Here is an 18,350-nt window from a genome sequence, read left to right as displayed (position 1 = left end):
CCCAACCACGGGGGGGTTACGGGCGGGGGCTGCATCCCCCAAATTTCAATGAAAATGTGGAGTTTGCCCCCTCTACTCCAGCTACTTTGGGGAGAAAACCGGAACTTTTGCTTTTTTTTTTAAAAAGAATGGACCTTCCGCAACAGAATGAAACTTGATTCGTGTTCGTGGGTGCAATACAATTTGAATAATAAGGCAAAAACGTAAAACTCTAGCAAATTTTAGCCAATGATATGAACTGTTTATATTGAGGCCTTTCCTAACAGAGGAGGGAAGGGAGCCTTTGCAATCGTTTGTTTTGTCTATACTTCTGGATAGACGCACCCTTTAGACTCATGCTTCTGGCCTCTGGCTATCGTCAAGCTTCATCGCATTTCTAACATAGAATCGACAGAAAGCTGACACTGCAAACCTCATCCAATCCCCTCTCTCTTTGCCCTACCCCCCCTGCCACTACTTCAGCTGGATCCCCAGGTCTAAACACAAAGAAGAATGTGTGCCTTATCAGTACTAAATCACAGCGTTGGAAGCTTGGAGGAAAACAGCATCGTGAATACCAAGCATTCATTGTGCCTGTCAAGTGTCGAGCCAACACGTGTTTGGGTGAGCCCAAACACGTGACATATTCCGAGAAAGGCAGGGGGGGGGATTTGGAATTTTCGTAAACACATGTTCCCGAACGAACTGTCAGTGTTTCAACCTCAATATACAAATATAAGTGTGGCAAACCCTCGATAATTGTACCTAAAGCTGTTAGTAACATATGTGTTACTACAGTTTCTACAAGGGACATACTTTTTTGGTAACATCTGTATTACGTGGACGGACTAAAGGTTAAGTAATTTGTACGCTTCGTGTCATACCATTTTTGTTATTAATATGTTTCCAAGTAAACTAAGATTGGATTTTTTTATCACCAATTGTAAGTTTAGACCCACCCGTTACTTACATGTGCTTGTTATTTGGGACAAACCTTTTTCCAATGAACCACTTATTTGTTAGCTATCAGAAAATGCTGAAATATGTGCCATACAATGAGCTGTTTTTTCTCAATTCGTATTTTTATGTGGAAAATTGTCATTTAACAGAAAAAAACAATAGAAATTCAATTATCTCGAAAACTTCTAATTTTCGGACGGGGTATCATATGGTCAAATTTATTGCAAATTGCCTCTACTTTAACCCCTTTCAGGGAATACATCTAATTACAGGTCACCCTGTATATGAGCAGGTGCAAATACAAATTACGAGGTTGAGTTTCTTGAGCAAATAATTAATTATAATTTCAAAGACACATGTAAATGTTTTAAGGGCCATTTCCTATTATTTTTTACTTGGTGTTGCAAAACATTCTGATACAAAGAAAAACTGCTGTTTTGGCAGAATTTGAGCATGCACCTCCCATCACACAGGATGTATCAATGGAATTTGTTTAATGAGAAATAATAGAAAATAACCCAGACTGCTGCAAATCTATGATGTAATTTTGATGTTGGTTTCTTCTACTAACAAATAAAGAAGGTGGTTACAAAAGTGAAAGCTTTGGGATGCCAAAAACAGTGAAGGGGTTTTGGTGACTCATCGTATACACAAGATTATATTTTCCTGTTGGTCCACATAGCAACAGCTTTATGGCCTGCAACTAAGAAAGCCATTTCTTGTTGTTTTTCCTCATCCAAAACATATGTAAATATGGTATGTTGTGGTGAGGTGATGGAATTGCCAGTGGTTTTTGTATTTGTCAATTTTGCTGCCTCTTCCCTGTGTTGCTTCACCAAGCCGTTTGAAACCAAAATACATATAATCGGGTGTAAATAAAAAAAAATCTTCAGTTCGACCACATTGGCTGAATCTAGATGCTGCTTGCGGTACACTTTTCACATGGGGAAAATATATATGCAATTCCTTGCCCTACCACAAAGGTATCTTTGTTAAAGATGAAATGTTTAGCAAACATTGAATATTTCATATTGTAAAGTCATTACTATGTGAAGAAATTGTTCGTGGACAGAATTTTTATTGAAAAATGCTTTAAGTTTGGTGTCCACACAATTAACCGTTAGTGTACGATTGGTTGAAATTTTAACTGCCACATTTATATTCTGAAAACTAAAAAAGACAAATATGTGTAATCTTTGTAATCATGACATACTCAAATTAACAAGCCAAGTTTGAAAAAGTAATATGTTTCTGCATTATTATTGTGAGATAGATTTATAAAGTCTAAACTACTACATCTTTTTTAAAAATTTAAATTGCACAAGCAAGAATGAGTCAAAAGTAACATTTGAAGGTCCAAATTTCTTTCAAAGGTGTGGCATGTACATTACATATTTTCAATGATTCCCTGCAGGGATGGTGGGAGAAGTGAAATTCTGTATAGTTGCTGGAAGGCATCACTGCTATGTACTATTTTTTACAAAATAATTAAAGTTCCTTCTACAACAACAATTATTTTGAGGCAGAATGTATACATTTTTACCTGTGCTCGAAGTTAATTTAGTAAGTTTTCAAGGGGAATAAGTAAAAAAAAATCAATCTGGGTAATTTTGACCTTCACAGAAATGTGGACTTGTTTCAGGGAAGAAATTTAAAATATTTTTTTATTGAGGCTAATTTTCTGAATCACAAATTGGAAGTAAAAAAGTGGTTGTTATAAATAATGTTATTAGAAGGGCAGAGAAGTTGATTAACTTTGACATACAAATTGTCTGTAGTATCAATGTGTGATTTTAAAGAATAATTAGTGAGTAATTTGTAGTAAAACTAGTTTTCCATTTGGTGAAAAAATGGTTTTATTTGTAGGTTAACTTCTTATTCATTGTAGGATAAATAGGTGAATTATAAGGAAAGCAATGATAGATTGTTGAAAATTTTTAGAATAGTGCAATTTGAAGGCTGTTTAGTATTTAGAAATTATTTTAATATGATGTTTTGTTTATATAGGTTAGTGAGAAGGATACTGCTTTGGAAGTGGCCAATACAATTGAGAGATGCAGTAGAATGAATGTAAGAAGAAGAATAAGAAGGCAAAGCACAAAGATTTGGTGGATGGAAACAGATAAGGAAGTTAGTTAGTTACTATTATTTTCCTGTAGTTTACGGTTATTACAAGCATAAAAAACGGTTACATTTATTTTCATTTTGACTAAAAATAGTTATAAGAATGGTTAGCAATTTTTTAAAACAAAAAGAATCAGTTATATACTGGATCTTGTCAATGTTACATTGTTGTAATATACAGGGAGGTTATTTCAGTCGTTCACCGCCAGCGTGTCGGCCGTTCGGCGGACTCTTCATGCAACAGGTCCCGGCAAATTGCATTACAGGAAGTCCGTAACAGAAACCGCTTGTTTTCTAATGTTTCCACTTTTCACAATTACAGTTACAATTACAATTGAAATAAGCACTTAACTTGTCGCAAGGATTGCAGAAAAAGGTGCCCTCGCAATTACAAATATTTCTGGCACCTTATTTCTGACATCTAATCTTAGATTAGTCATCGCTGCTTTATCCTCAGTTGTCGCGACAGCGCCTGCAGCTTATCGGGGGTTGGGTGAGTTGTCAGCCGCGAGAGGGCGCTTCATACTGCACGTGTCGGCAGTGATGCCAACCGTAGGGACATGTCCCTCCGCATAGGGACTTTTCACTAAATTTCGCCCGCGTAGGAACGTAGGGACAGATTTTGCCAAATGAGGGAAAACGTAGGTACTTTTTTCAATCTTGGTAAATTACATTTTATGAATTAGTTTATCTGGATACTTTAGCGAGGAGGAGAAAAAAGAACTAACTAACAAATCTCCATCAGAATTTTGGAACATGTTATCGGTTACCAAAAACTTTCAAGGCAAGTTCCTTTTTGAAAACATTTCCACTCTCGCGAAAATAGTGCTAACATTGGCGCATTCTAACGCGGAAACGGAAAGAATATTTTCAATGTTAAGTGATACAAAAACAAAAAAGTGAAATAAAATGGGACCAAAATTGTTAAAGACTGCAGGAAATACAGCATCACCTACCAACATCTATCTCTTCACAGCAGCAGCATGTATGACTTCAAATAACATAATCAACAGTAAACGACTCAACGTTATTCATTAGGGGTGTGCTGGATTCTTTACTTTAAAAAGTCGTTAATTCTCGACGTTTTCTGCCTTGTAAGTTTCTGGAACTTATCGAAAGTTGTAAGTTTTTATTCTAGAAATGCAAAAACAATCACTTAAAGTGAAAATGACTTGTAAAATTCGAGATTTCCAGTGCTTCGGGAAATTTCGAACATTTCCCGTCCAGAAAATTTTCCGACTTGGTCGGGAAATTGCAAATTTTTCAGTCCCGAATGTCGGGATTTAAAAAAATTACCGTCCCGACCCAAAACATTCTGTCCCACACACCCCTATTATTCATTAAGGCAAGAATTTACAATACCGGACCAGTCTGTAATTTCTATGCTACGTCTTATACTCATAAAATAATTATTCGTGATGACTTATCTCAAGTTAACATGTTGGGGTGAGGGGGAAAAAATGTTCATTAACGTGTAGAAGTTGTAAAATAAGCTTTTCAATTCTCGTAATGATTCTCTGTATACAAGTATGGTAGCCATATTTGTTGATATGAACAAATTACAATTAGTTACGCTGTCTACAAATTTCTGTTGATTTCATACTTGGAGAGCATGGATCGTGTAAGAATGGTGGAAGAGAACAGTAAAAAAGTTGTTAATGTTGTACAGATTGTTAGGTGGAGTGTGCAGGAGGATGGCTGTGGGCTAATTAATAAACTTATGGATTTCAGTATATTGCCCAAAGAACGTGCTTACATGTGACAGCGACAATCACGATGTAGAAGAACTGATTTGATTACAGGTAAATTTGGCAACAGTACATCAATCATAAAATTGCAGGATACGAAAATAGCGTCTTCGATGATGAACGTTTGCCGTTAAAGTGCTACGAAAATAATATTTTTTATCGGTTCGTAATCACAATTACCGCAAAACCATTCAGGAATAGCCCCACTGACCATTCTCGGTAAGTTTAGGTTAAGTTAGGTTAGGCAAACATAGTTAAAATTTGGGCTCGAAAAAAACATGCACGGGTAGCCCAACAAACCATTGACGGATAGCCCCACGAACCATTCAGGTACGGTTAGGTTAGGTTAGGATAGGCAAACATAGTTAAAATTTGGGGTCGTAGTAATATCAGGAATGTATATTTCGTTTTTTAAGTATTGGAAACACAAAATCTTCCGGTAAATAATGAGCAATCGTGCCGATCGCGGACCACTCAATTTCACTTATTTTGCAATTTCTACACGTGACCCCCCAAATTTTAACTTCAAATTCGTGATTAGGAGGCCTCAATTAGTGAGTATGCAAAATATTACAAAAATCGGGGAGGGGTCATGTATTGGAAATTCGCTCCTTCATTAATTGTGGAAGCACCGAGCAGAAAGATTTGGTACGTAAATGTGTATATTTTATCTTCTGTTTGCATGCTCATGAGGTGTTTTCTTTTTTAGTCACTTTACTTGGCGTAGGGACATTTGGTCAGTTGTAGGGACATTTTGACTACGTCTGTAGGGACATTGCCGAAAAATTGTTAGCAACACTGTCGGCTACCAGACGTCAGTGTACATTCATGATCACTTCTGTTCATTTATCAGTACGCGTGTTGCTTATACTGTGTTATTGTAATGTGCTTACTCGTGGCCAGTGCTTTATTGTGTGTTAATTGTTATTCATTCATTACTTATGTCGTTAAACAAATATAGTCTTGAACATAGAGTTTTTATGTACGATAATTACGTGAAAACGAATTCTTGCAGAAAAGTGGTCAGGCAATTACGAGACACAGGATCTCTTGAACCTAAGAAACGTGTTGTATTGCTGTTGAAGGAAGTCATTTTCAACATCTCTTATAACACAGGAGGTTAGTGATCATCATTATTACTTTTAAATATCATTTTACGCTTTCGGTTTGCTTTATGCGCCGGGATGCTGTCTTCCCTTTCTGACAACTGACGATAAAGTAGCGATGTCTAATCTAAGATTTTCTGTCAGAAATAAGGTGCCAGAAATATTTGTATTTGGGAGGACACCTTTTCCAGCATCCTTGCGACAAGGTACGTGCTTATTTCAATTGTAATTGTAACTGTAATTGTGAAAAGTGGAAACATTACAAAACAAGCGGTTTCTGTTACGGACTTCCTGAACGCAATTTGCCGGGACCTGTTGCATGAAGAGCCTGCCGAACGGCCGACACGCTGGCGGTGAACGACTGAAATAACCTCCCTGTAGCAACTTAACTGTGAAAAGAAGCAGTCTGTTTAAAATTATGAATCTCAAATATCATCAGGTAATTCAAATTCATCATTGTTTCCACAAAGTCTCTTGATGTTTTCTGTTACATTAAATTTTAAAGATGGTGGCTTACTCCATTTGTGAAAAAGAAACTCCATACTGGATCTGTTACCATTTTCATTACTTAATTTATTCCAGTGTTCTTGTGCAATAAATGAAGCTTCCCAGACATTCAACTCTATTTTTCCGCCAATCTTTTCAAAACCCTTCTCTTTTTAATCAAATGCTTCTCTTTGATGATGCCACCTTATTGCCATTTTTCTTGCTGTTTGTCCTACATAATCCTTTGAACATGAACAACTTATATTATATATTCCTGTGGTTTCCACGTCTGGTAGAGAGTTTCTCATTTTGAATTCATTAAATGTACATTCCAAACTTCTTGGTGATCTAAAAACAATTTTGAAATTAAATCTTCTAAAAATTTTTGCAATTTTATGTGAGAATCTCTTGTGGAATGGAATGCACACAATTTTTTTTATCTTAAATAAAAATAAAACAGACTGCTGCTTTTCACAGTCAAGTTGCTATATTACAACAATGTAACATTGACAACATCCATTATATAACTGAATCTTGAGTCAAAATGAAAATAAATGTCTGATGAAGGGAGCATGTGTTCTCCTGAAACATCACAACGAAAAACTGTTTTCTTATGTTTGTAATAACCGTAAACTACAGGAAAATAATTCTATAATGCAAGCAATGCGTACATACAAGAAAAACTATAGTTAGTTACTGTGTTTAAATGGGGAATTTTATTGGGTGGTACTGAATTTTTTATTTTAGCACAATTTATGAATGAAAAATTGTGTGTGTTATAATTTATAATTTTTCTAAAACATGCTTTTAAAAATTAATAAAAAGAGTATCCGTTGCAAGGATATGAAAATAAAACATTTAAAAGATTTAAGATGTGTCTTTATTAATAACCTGGCTATTATACACAACAGTAATACATTGGTTACGTTTGATGCAAGTGAGACTCCATGTCAGTGGCAACTATGTATTTGGACCTAAGTGGCTCAAGTTTAATTCAAAGTACATAGTTGCCAAGTGTCTGAATAGTTTTACATTAGTAAGTAACATTTACACAGTTAAGAGGTTCCATAACAACCTTTCTTAGATCATCATTGTGGCCATCAATTAAAGTGGTGAGAAATAGCCTTCTCTCTTGAAGAATCCTCCTTGGATTTTACATCTCCTATACCTGGAAGAAAGAAATTCATGATTAGTTATCTATCGTTGTACACATAATAAAATGACAATTGTAAATTGGAATTGAGAAGGGGAAATATTTTTAACATGGTCTTGTTCAAATACAAATTCCTCTTCATCTAAGGTAGAGATTTGTTTTTGTTTATGCCCATCCTCTCTACCAATATGAAGACACTAGGGTAGAGAGAGAGAGATGGGCATAAAAAAAATGACAATTAGTAACTTTACAATATTATAACGTTTGCAGAAAACTTGATAATCATAGGATAGGTTAAAAAGTACAATAAATTTATGAGCTGAATTTGAAAAGTCTTCTGCATTTGTACAGCACGCATAATTTCTGGACATCCTCTGAAATTTGAGAATTTTGTCAAAACATCCCAAACTTCATTGTGTACAATAATTATTTCTTTGTACTTCTGAGTATTGCAATTGTTTTCCAAAAGAGATTATGAAAAAAAATATCAGAACCTACTCGCTATCTGATGTTTATATACAATATTGGCCATCACAGCCCCGATTTCAAATGAATGGAAGAAACATCAAAATATGACTTGCCCAATTTAGTTCCGTTCCAGAAAATGCATCACAGGACATGGGCATAACATCTGTTGATTCCAGGCTGTTTATTCCATGTATCCAATCTAACACCTGTAGAAACAATTATTACATGTACATCAACCAGGTAAAGAATATGAGTGATTCATTCAATTTAACTATATTTTTGCAACACAAAGATATAGATTTACAAACTATAGGTCTTATCTACTCTTACTGCAGGCAAGGGAAGTGGGGAGCAGAGAATATGCAGCAGACTATCCAGAAAACAGCGGTGGCACCAAACCTCATTCTACTGGCTGCTGCATTGGTCGCTTCCCCGCTAGCCACTTTGAGATTGGGTCTTGCACGGTACAGTATTCAGTCATCTGAAAATACCGTTTGGTCATTTTATCTCAAATAAATGTGTCACCTTCAAATTAAAAGAATTCTGTATAAAAAGTCCCTTCCTCTAATATCTCTACAGAATTCTGCATAAAAAATCCCTCTCTAAAATCTCTAATGAATTTTCCATAAAAGTCCCTCCTCCTTAAGGTGTGGTCACTCTAAAACCTCTGCTGAATTCTGTATCAGAAGTCCCTGGCTATGCTATAATATTTCTACTGAATTTTCTATAAAAAGTCCCTCCACCTCGAGGTATGGTCGCTCTAAAATCTCTACAGAATTCTTTATAAAATGCTCCTCCCTCTAATATCTGTACTCAATTACTAGGGGCATGCATATTTAGTTTTTGACGAAAAAACGAAATTTGAAAAAACACATTGTAGTGTTAATTTTTCATGTTTTTGAAAGGTGTGAGATGCATTTTGTGACCATGTTTTGTCACGAAATAATGCGAAATGAACTGCAAAAAGCGAAATTAACTCAAACACGAAATTTACCATTTATATACCGACGCGACACTTTCTGAAGTCTGAAGTATCCTGTGAGTTATGCAATTCCCGGAAAATTGATTAATTCTGCTGTTAATATTGGAGAAGCAAAAATGGAGTCCTTTACACAGAAATAAACTTAATACTCTTATAACTACATAATTGTGCTATTAGAAGTGAAATGTTAATTCTGTGGAATAAGTGTAGTTTTTAAATCAAATTTAGGATTATATTCACAATTTTAAAACCAAAATGTCTTTTTATATACCACTTTTCATCCAATTTTTCATCGCTATAACACTGATATTTCATTTTATTTACCGCTTTTGAACCCGAAATTGACTCCGTTTTTGTACCGAAATTTTGCTTTTTTATTTAACAAAAATATGTGCCTCTATCAATTACATATAAAAAGTTCCTCCTCCTCAAGGTGTGGTTACTCTAAAACCTCTCCTGAATTCTGTATAAAAAAAATCCCTCCTCCTAATATCTCTATAAAATTCTGTATAAAAAGTCCCTTGCTCTAAAATCTGTACAGAATTCTTTATAAAAAGCCCCTCCCAATATCTGTACTGAATTACGTATAAAAAGTTCCTGCTTATGCCATAATATATCTACTGAATTTTCCATAAAAGTCCCTCCTCCTCAAAGTGTGGTCACTCTAAAACCTCTGCTGAATTCTCTATAAAAAGTCCCTCCCTCAAATATCTATAGAATTCTGTACCTTGCTTTAATATCTGTACTGAATTATGTATAAAAAGCCCCTCTCTCTAATATTTGCACTGAATTATGTATATAAAGTCCTTTCCTCTCCTGAATGGTGTATGTAAAGTTACTCCCTACAATATCATTACTGAATTATTTACATTAGGTCCCTACATCTCCTCAATGGCATGTATAAAATCTCTCCCTCTCCTCAATGTAATGTACACCCGCAGCAAAATGACTTCGGACCTTATGTGAAATCTGCCATACTAAGCAGTCTATAACTTTGTAGCCTTGTATCTAGTGTTGTTTTGTTTCGAACACGGAATTGTTTGTATCTGGCAACAGATACGTCTGGTAAGCGACCATTTTATTTTGTATTGTTAGTTGACACAGGAAGGGTGACTTTCTGCTGTAGTGTGTGTGATAAATTGCTGTGTTTTCGTGTGGTGCACTTTGTGTTGGATATTTTCCTACTGTACAGGTGTATTTGTGATATGCCGGGAAAGTACTGTAGTAGTGTGGAAAAAGCCAGCATTATTGCATGGCGAAGTAAAAAACATCCCCATAAAGACTATATGTAAACAAACAGGTCGTGCAAAATCAACCATAATGAAGGTACTGGCAGCCACCAGAGGACTGCCTCCGACTGTCATTCCAAAGCACAAATTTGGAGGTGGGAGGCAAAGAAAAACAAACAAATCTACAGACGCTCTCCTAATGAGAGAAATAAAGAAAATCCCTCGACTGACAGAGTCAGAACTTAAAGAAATGCACCCGAATCTGCTGGAAAACATTAGTGAGATCCGAAGTCATTTTGCCTCTACCGAGTTATGCATACAAAGTCTCTCCCTCTTCTCAATAGTGTATAATGTACTTTTACCAAAAGTGATTCTGATATCTACAAAATACTCCTAACATTATTCTGTAAATTATTTCTTTAAGGTTATTTAAGTCAATACACCTCACACGTGTCCGAGAATTGAAGGAGTTCCTCTATATAAATCCATATTTCTTGCATGCTTGACTATACTGTACAAGATAAAATTAAATTCACGTGAACACATCATACAGAGGTGCACACACTGTATACCATGACACAGAAAGCACAAAGCCCTGAAATGGTGGTGAAAACCCACAATACCTATTTCCTCGGGAAATTTATTAGGTGGACGGCACAATCACTGATCGAATCTCGCCATCGGAACGTTTCTTTATTTCATTTTTGTAATTTTTAATACGGTTTTTTCTACATATATTTGGCTTTCGTTCAATTTTATCTTTTTTTTTTTCTTTCTTTCTTTCTTTTTCAGTCTTTTGGTTTTCTTTTGTAAAAACCACAGTTTCAGTTACAATATCTGGTAAATATTTAACTTATATGGAATGATTTGTAACAATATTACAATGTGGTCCAAAAAACTGAAACTTATCAACGATAGAATTATTTTCTTGTAGTTTACGGTTATTACAAGCATAAGAAAACAGTTTTTCTTTGTGACGTTTCAGGAGAACACACGCTCCTTTCATCAGACATTTATTTTCATTTTGACTAAAGATACAGTTATAACAATGGTTAGTAATTTTTAAACAAAAAGAATCCGTTATATAATGAATGTTGTCAATGTTACATTGTTGTAATATAGCAACTTAACTGTGAAAAAAGCAGTCTGTTGTATTTTTATTTGAGACTTTTTAAATTATGAATCCAAAATAACATCAGGCAATTCAAATTCATCATTGTTTTCACAAATGTGAAACGTCACAAAGAAAAACTGTTTTCTTATGCTTGTAATAACCGTAAACTACAAGAAAATAATTCTATAATGCAAGCAATGCGTACATACAAGAAAAACTATTATCAACGATATCTTTAATATCGGCAGGTTGCTGGAAGGGCCAACCAAGGTTTGCTTCGGGAAAATCCGGTTATCTACGTCAACCCTGAAGTAAGTCTCGGGAATTTTAAGATGCGCTCACGGCACTTTGATCGATTGAATAACAACCTCAGAACACTTTTTTTTCTGCAATATTTTGGCTTTTGCTCACAAAAATGGCAGTCTCATTTACATTTTCTGGTATATATATAATTTATATGGAAGGAGTTTTAAAAATTTCACAATGGAATATGCAAAATATTCATGATGTCTTTAATTTCGGTCGGCAAAACAACTGCTAGCGAGCCTCAAATAGCCGAGGTTCACTTTGGGTAACTCCATCTATCTACGTCAATCCTGGCGTAAGCACCTCTGGAATTGGCCGATGCGCGTACGGCACAATCACTGGTCGAATCTCTCCCTCGGAACGTTTTTTTATTTCATTTTTTAAATTTTTAATACAGTTTTTACTATATGTGGCTTTCGTTTACAAAATGCACAATTTCAGTTACTTTTTTTCTTGGTAAATAGTTATGTGAATGATCTTTAACAATTTTACAACTAGCTCTATAAAACAAGTAGTAGATTCGAATACCACCCCCCAAAAAACTGTATTTCGACGTTTGGCTTATCTTTTGTAAAAGTACATTTTAGGTGAATGTATTCATTTATATGGAATGATTTGTAACAATTTTACAATGGAATTCACAAAAATTAAACTTATTCACGACATCTTTAATTTTGGTAGGTCATTAGAAATAAACAACTGCCTCGATGAGCAGAGGTTCCCTTGGGGTAACTCCTGCTATCTACATCTACACTATCTACACTGGCATAAGCAACTCGGGAATTTGTCGAAGCGCTCCCGGCACATTCATCGATCGAATCCCACACTCGGAACAATTTGATTTTTTCTTCATCTTTTAGCTTTCTTTTGTAAAAAGCACGGTTACGGTTTCAGTTCAGTTACATTTTCTGGTAAATACTTTATTTATATGGGATGATTTGTAACAAAATTACAATGGGGTCCACAAAACTGAAACTTATCAACAATATCTTTAATATCGAGGGTTGCTGGAGGGGCCGAGGTTTGCTTAGGGAAAATCCGGCTATCGAACCCGGGACCCCTTGGTTACAAGGCAAGGATGATACCACTGTGCCATCGGGGAGTAGGTACCAGCATCAAGATCTCCAACTTACAACAGTCTCTCCATGGGGGGTGAGATTGTGAACTGCCTGCATTTGCAAATTAGCATATGTTTATTAATGCACCAAACATTGATGATTCTAACACTACGCTTCAAGAGAACACCTCTTGTCTCAACATCAGGTGAACACATTTCTTTTTGCCAATGGTGGGGATTGTACCTACAACAGACCTGTGATTCAACTGTAAACTCTATGGGTTAAGGATCTGCTGAACCATTGGCCGCCTCCAGGGCAGATGTTTCCAAATTGTCCTCTCCTTTCGGAAAAACTCTAATTTTACTGTTTAGATATTCTCAATAGTTTTGTGGCTGCGTAAGTCTATTAAACTCTTGATAATACCTAGATTTGAGAGGAAAATTTGAAAACGTTTGCTTTGCCGGTGGCTAAAGATACAGCCGTGCCTTTATCAACTAATCTACTGGGTTTATAGTAGAATCGCAGGTCTGATCCCAATCACTGGCAAGTACAAATTCACCTTTAGACTAGTGTTAGAAAGGCACTAGGCAATGAATAACGACCAATTAGCACTCACCTCAATGTATATGGATACACTGGTGTGGAAGCATTCAAAACAAAAAGCTTTCTTCATACTTTGTCAAGTTGTTGACTTGAACTATTTTTTTCAATGAACTATTTTTTTTTCCTACCTAACACTTATTCCCACCGTATTTAAATTGATCTTGAAAAAAGGTTCCTCGATCTAATTGAAATGCTCTACAGATAAAAAGGTTATTTTCGGTCCAGAACCCATCTAAGACTACCGACTTTCTCTCCTGGACTGGAATTGATTTTATTTCAAATTCCTAAACCTTTAACAACCCTGGCTACAGTAAAGTAAAGTGCTCCTCTGTGCTGAACAGCATGCCATGAAGGCATATTGGGGATCTGCAGTTAAGGCACCACACTTTCTTGATCACAACCAATGGTGGGGGTGTAATCAGCACCACGCACCTGCCTGCGTTTACTCCCCACAGTTTCCCCAGGTATGCACTGGGTGGGTGCTAGAGCCACTTGAAAGGGTTCAAAAAATTCCAGTTCTCTCTGCACCTGGGTCTCTCGCATGATAGTCAGATGCCCTAACGACTGAGCTACCATAACTCATTAAGAGGCTATAGTGCAGGGCAAAAAACTGGAAGGCAACTGCAAGATAGCATTTTCAACTACACTATCATGAAGGATGTATATTACATTTGTATGTACGTATATTGCACACGGTGTTAAAACTCATAAACTAATACATATTTCAAATACATTGGACAATACAAACACAACCATTCGCGTAATTACTTACATTTCACTCCTGCATGCAGTGCTTGACAGTCAAATATATTATCAGTTTCGTCGCAATGTCTGCAAACGTTAATGTTCAACTTGCTTTCACAACATCCACGGTAGGCACACATCTTTAAGGGGCTTGCAACTAGAATGTTAATCCTGCCATTCTGCAAAAAGAGAAGAGAAACTTTCAACCATCATATTATATAAAAATTAAAATATTGCAAAAAGAACTAGATAATATTTATATCTTAACTTCAGGGTAAGAAACAGTCAATATATTAACTTTAACATACTTCTTAACATAACAAATAACTGATAAACAAAAATATATAAAAAAACATCGGTAATGAAACGTTAACTCATTAAAATAAATACATAACGGAAACGAACATAACAAAATGATACAACATTTCACATGTGAGTACAACCTAAAATGTAACATTTGACACACAAACTCATTATTATAGACAAAAATAAATAACACCAAATTGCACACAAAACACACAGACATTAAGGAAATCAATATTTCTAACGACAAAGGATAAAACAAAACAGACACACACTCAATAGACAGTAAAACTACTACACAGAACAGACACACACACACACACACACTAGACACCACAACAACCACACACGACAAACACAAACACACCATAACTACTACACAAGACCAACACAAAATCACCACAACTGCTACACAAGACAAACATAAACATGCTAGACAGCACAACTACTACACAAGACAAATACAAACACATTAAACAGGACAACTACTACAAAAGACAAACACAAAGCACAACTGATACACAAGACAAACACAAACACACTAGACAGCACAACTACTATAAAAGACAAAAAAATACAGTACACAGCACACTACTAGACAAGACAAACACATTAGACAACACAACTACTACACAAGACAAACAAAAACACACTAGTCAGCACAACTACTACATAAGGCAAACAAAAACACACTAGACAGTACAACTACTACACAAGACAAATACAAACACATTAAAAAGAACAACCACCACAAAACAAAAACAGAACACAACTAATACACAAGACAAACACACTAGACAAGACAAACACAAATACATTAGACATACACAAGACAAACACAAACACATTAGACAGCACAACTACTACACAAGACACACACCACGACTACTACATAAAACAAACAAACATACTAGACAGCACAACTACTACACAAAACAAATACAAACACACAACAACAACTACACAAGACAAACACTAACACATTAAACAGCACAACAACTACATAAGACAAACACATACACACTAGACAGCACACGTACTACAAAAGACAAACACAAAAACACTAGACAGCACAACTACTACATAAGACAAACACATTAGACAGCACAACTACTACACAAGACAAACACACCACAACTACTACACAAGACAAACACAAACACACCACTACTACTACATAAAACAAACAAACATACTAGACAACACAACTACTACACAAGACAAACACACCATAACTACTACAAAAGGCAAATACACAACAACTACTACATAAAACAAACACACCATTCAGCACAACTACTACTCAAGACAAACACAAACACACCACAACTACTACACAAGACAAACACAAACACACTAGTCAGCACAACTACTACACAAAACAAATACAAATATATCACCACTATCACACAAGACAAACACACTAGACTGCTCAAATACAACACAAACACACTAGACACCACAACTACTACACAAGACAGACACATGCATGCTAGACAGCACAATTACTACAGAAGACACAAAGAAACAGTTAATATATTAACTTTAACATACTTCTTTACATAACAAGTAAATCATAAACAAAAATAAAGAAGAAATATGAAAAATCAAACGTGAAATCGTGAGAATAAATATGTATGGAAACAAGCATAACAAAATGATACAATATTCAACATGTGACAACAACAAAAAATGTAACATTTGAGCCGCAAACACATTATAAATATATCAACAGATCACACACAAAACACAGAAATTATGAAATACATTATTTATAAGGAAAAGAGACAAAACCAAACAGATACACATACACACCCACCACTACTACTACACAAGACAACCACAGTAGACTACACAACTACTACATAAGACTGACACAAAGACACCACAACTACTACACAAGACACACATAAGCACACTAGACAGCACAACTACTACACAAGACAAATACAAACACACTACACAGAACAACTACTACACATTACAAACACAAACACACTACAACTAATACACAAGACACACAGAAACACACTAGACAGCACAACTACTAAACAAGACAAACACAAAAACACTACAACTACTACACAAGACAAACACAAACACACTAGACAGCACAACTACTATACAAACACACTATATACTAACACACACACACACACACACACACACATCCACCACAACTAGTACACAAGACAAACATAAACACACTAGACAGCACAACTACTACACAAGACAAACACACAAACACATTAGACAGCACAACTACTACACAAGACAAATACAAACACACAACACAGCACAACCACTACAAACAAGACAAACACAAACACACTGCAACTACTACACAAGATAAACACAAACACACTATACTGCACAACTACTACGCAAGACAAACAAACACATTAGACAGCAAAACTACTACGTAAAACAAACATGAACACACTAGACAGCACAACTAGTACACTACACAAACACAAACATATCACAACTACAACACAACAAAATACAAACACAAACAACTAGACAAAAACTACTACTCAAGGGAAACACAAACACATGACAACTACTACATAAGACAAAAACAAACACATGACAACTACTACAGAAAACAAACACAACACAACTACTATACAAGACAAACCTAAACACACAAGACAAGCACACGACAACTACTACACAAAACAAGCACACTACAACTACTACATAAGACAAACACAAACACACAAGACAGCACAACTACTACACAAGACAAACACACCACAACTACTACACAAGACAAACATAAACACACTAGACAGCACAACTAGTACACTACACAAACACAAACATATCACAAATACAACACAATACAATACAAACACAAACAACTAGACAAAAACTACTACCCAAGGGAAACACAAACACACCAGACAGCACAACTACTACACCAGACAGCACAACTACTACACAAGAAAAACACAAACACATAAATCGCACAACTACTACACAAGACAAACACACCCCAACTACTATGCAAGACAAAGGCAAACACATTAGGCAGCACAACTACTACCTAAGACAAACACATGACAACTACTACACTAGACAAACAAACACACCACGACTACTACACAAGACACACACACAAACACACTAGACAGCACAATTACTACACAAGACAAACACACCACAAGTACTACACAAGACACACAGAAACAAAATAGACAGCACAACTACTAAACAAGACAAACACAAACACACTACAACTACTAAACAAGACAAACACACTAGACATCACAACTATTACACAAGACAAACATACTAGACAGCACAACTACTATATGAAACAAAGACAAACACACTACAACTACTACACAAGACAAACACACCATAACTACTACACAAGACAAACACACCATAACTACCACACAAGGCAAACACAAACACATTAGACAGCACAACTACTACATAAGAAACACAAACACATGAAAACTACTACACTAGCCAAACAAACACACCACGACTACTACACAAACACACTAGACAGCACAACTACTACACAAGACAAACACACTATAACTACTACACAAAACACACACAAACACAAAAACAGCACAACTGCTACACAAGACAAACACAAACACACTAGACAGCACAATTACTACACAAGACAAACACACACACACTACAACTACTACACAAGACAAACACAAACACACCACAACTACGACACAAGAGACACACAAACACACTAGACAGCACAACTACTACACAAGAGAAACACACCACAACTACTACACAAGACAAACAAACACACCACGACTACTACACAAGACAAACACAAACACACTAGACACCACAACTACTACACAAGACAGACACATGCATGCTAGACAGCACAATTACTACAGAAGACACAAAGAAACAGTTAATATATTAACTTTAATATACTTCTTTACATAACAAGTACCTCATAAACAAAAAATATAGAAGAAATATGAAAAATCA

The 18,350-nt window shown here is 35.6% G+C and overlaps 1 long non-coding RNA gene across 1 annotated transcript in view; it reads right to left on the bottom strand.

Moving 5' to 3' along the window:
- Positions 1-8,136: 8,136 nt before the first annotated feature.
- LOC145992807 (uncharacterized) overlaps positions 8,137-18,350 on the bottom strand; it is a 43,980-nt gene continuing 33,766 nt past the window's right edge. Inside the window, exons 6-7 of the long non-coding RNA XR_014442217.1 lie at positions 14,089-14,239; positions 8,137-8,230 (exon numbers count right to left, since the gene is read on the bottom strand). This is a non-coding gene — a long non-coding RNA (uncharacterized LOC145992807). The remainder of the gene's footprint in view (positions 8,231-14,088; positions 14,240-18,350) is intronic.

The sequence above is a fragment of the Lepisma saccharinum genome, chromosome 9 (assembly GCF_977018435.1).
Source record: "Lepisma saccharinum chromosome 9, izLepSacc3.1, whole genome shotgun sequence".
Lineage (NCBI taxonomy): Eukaryota > Metazoa > Arthropoda > Insecta > Zygentoma > Lepismatidae > Lepisma > Lepisma saccharinum.
The sequence above is the reverse complement of the archived record's forward strand: the minus strand, read 5'-3'. Positions and strand labels throughout refer to the sequence as shown.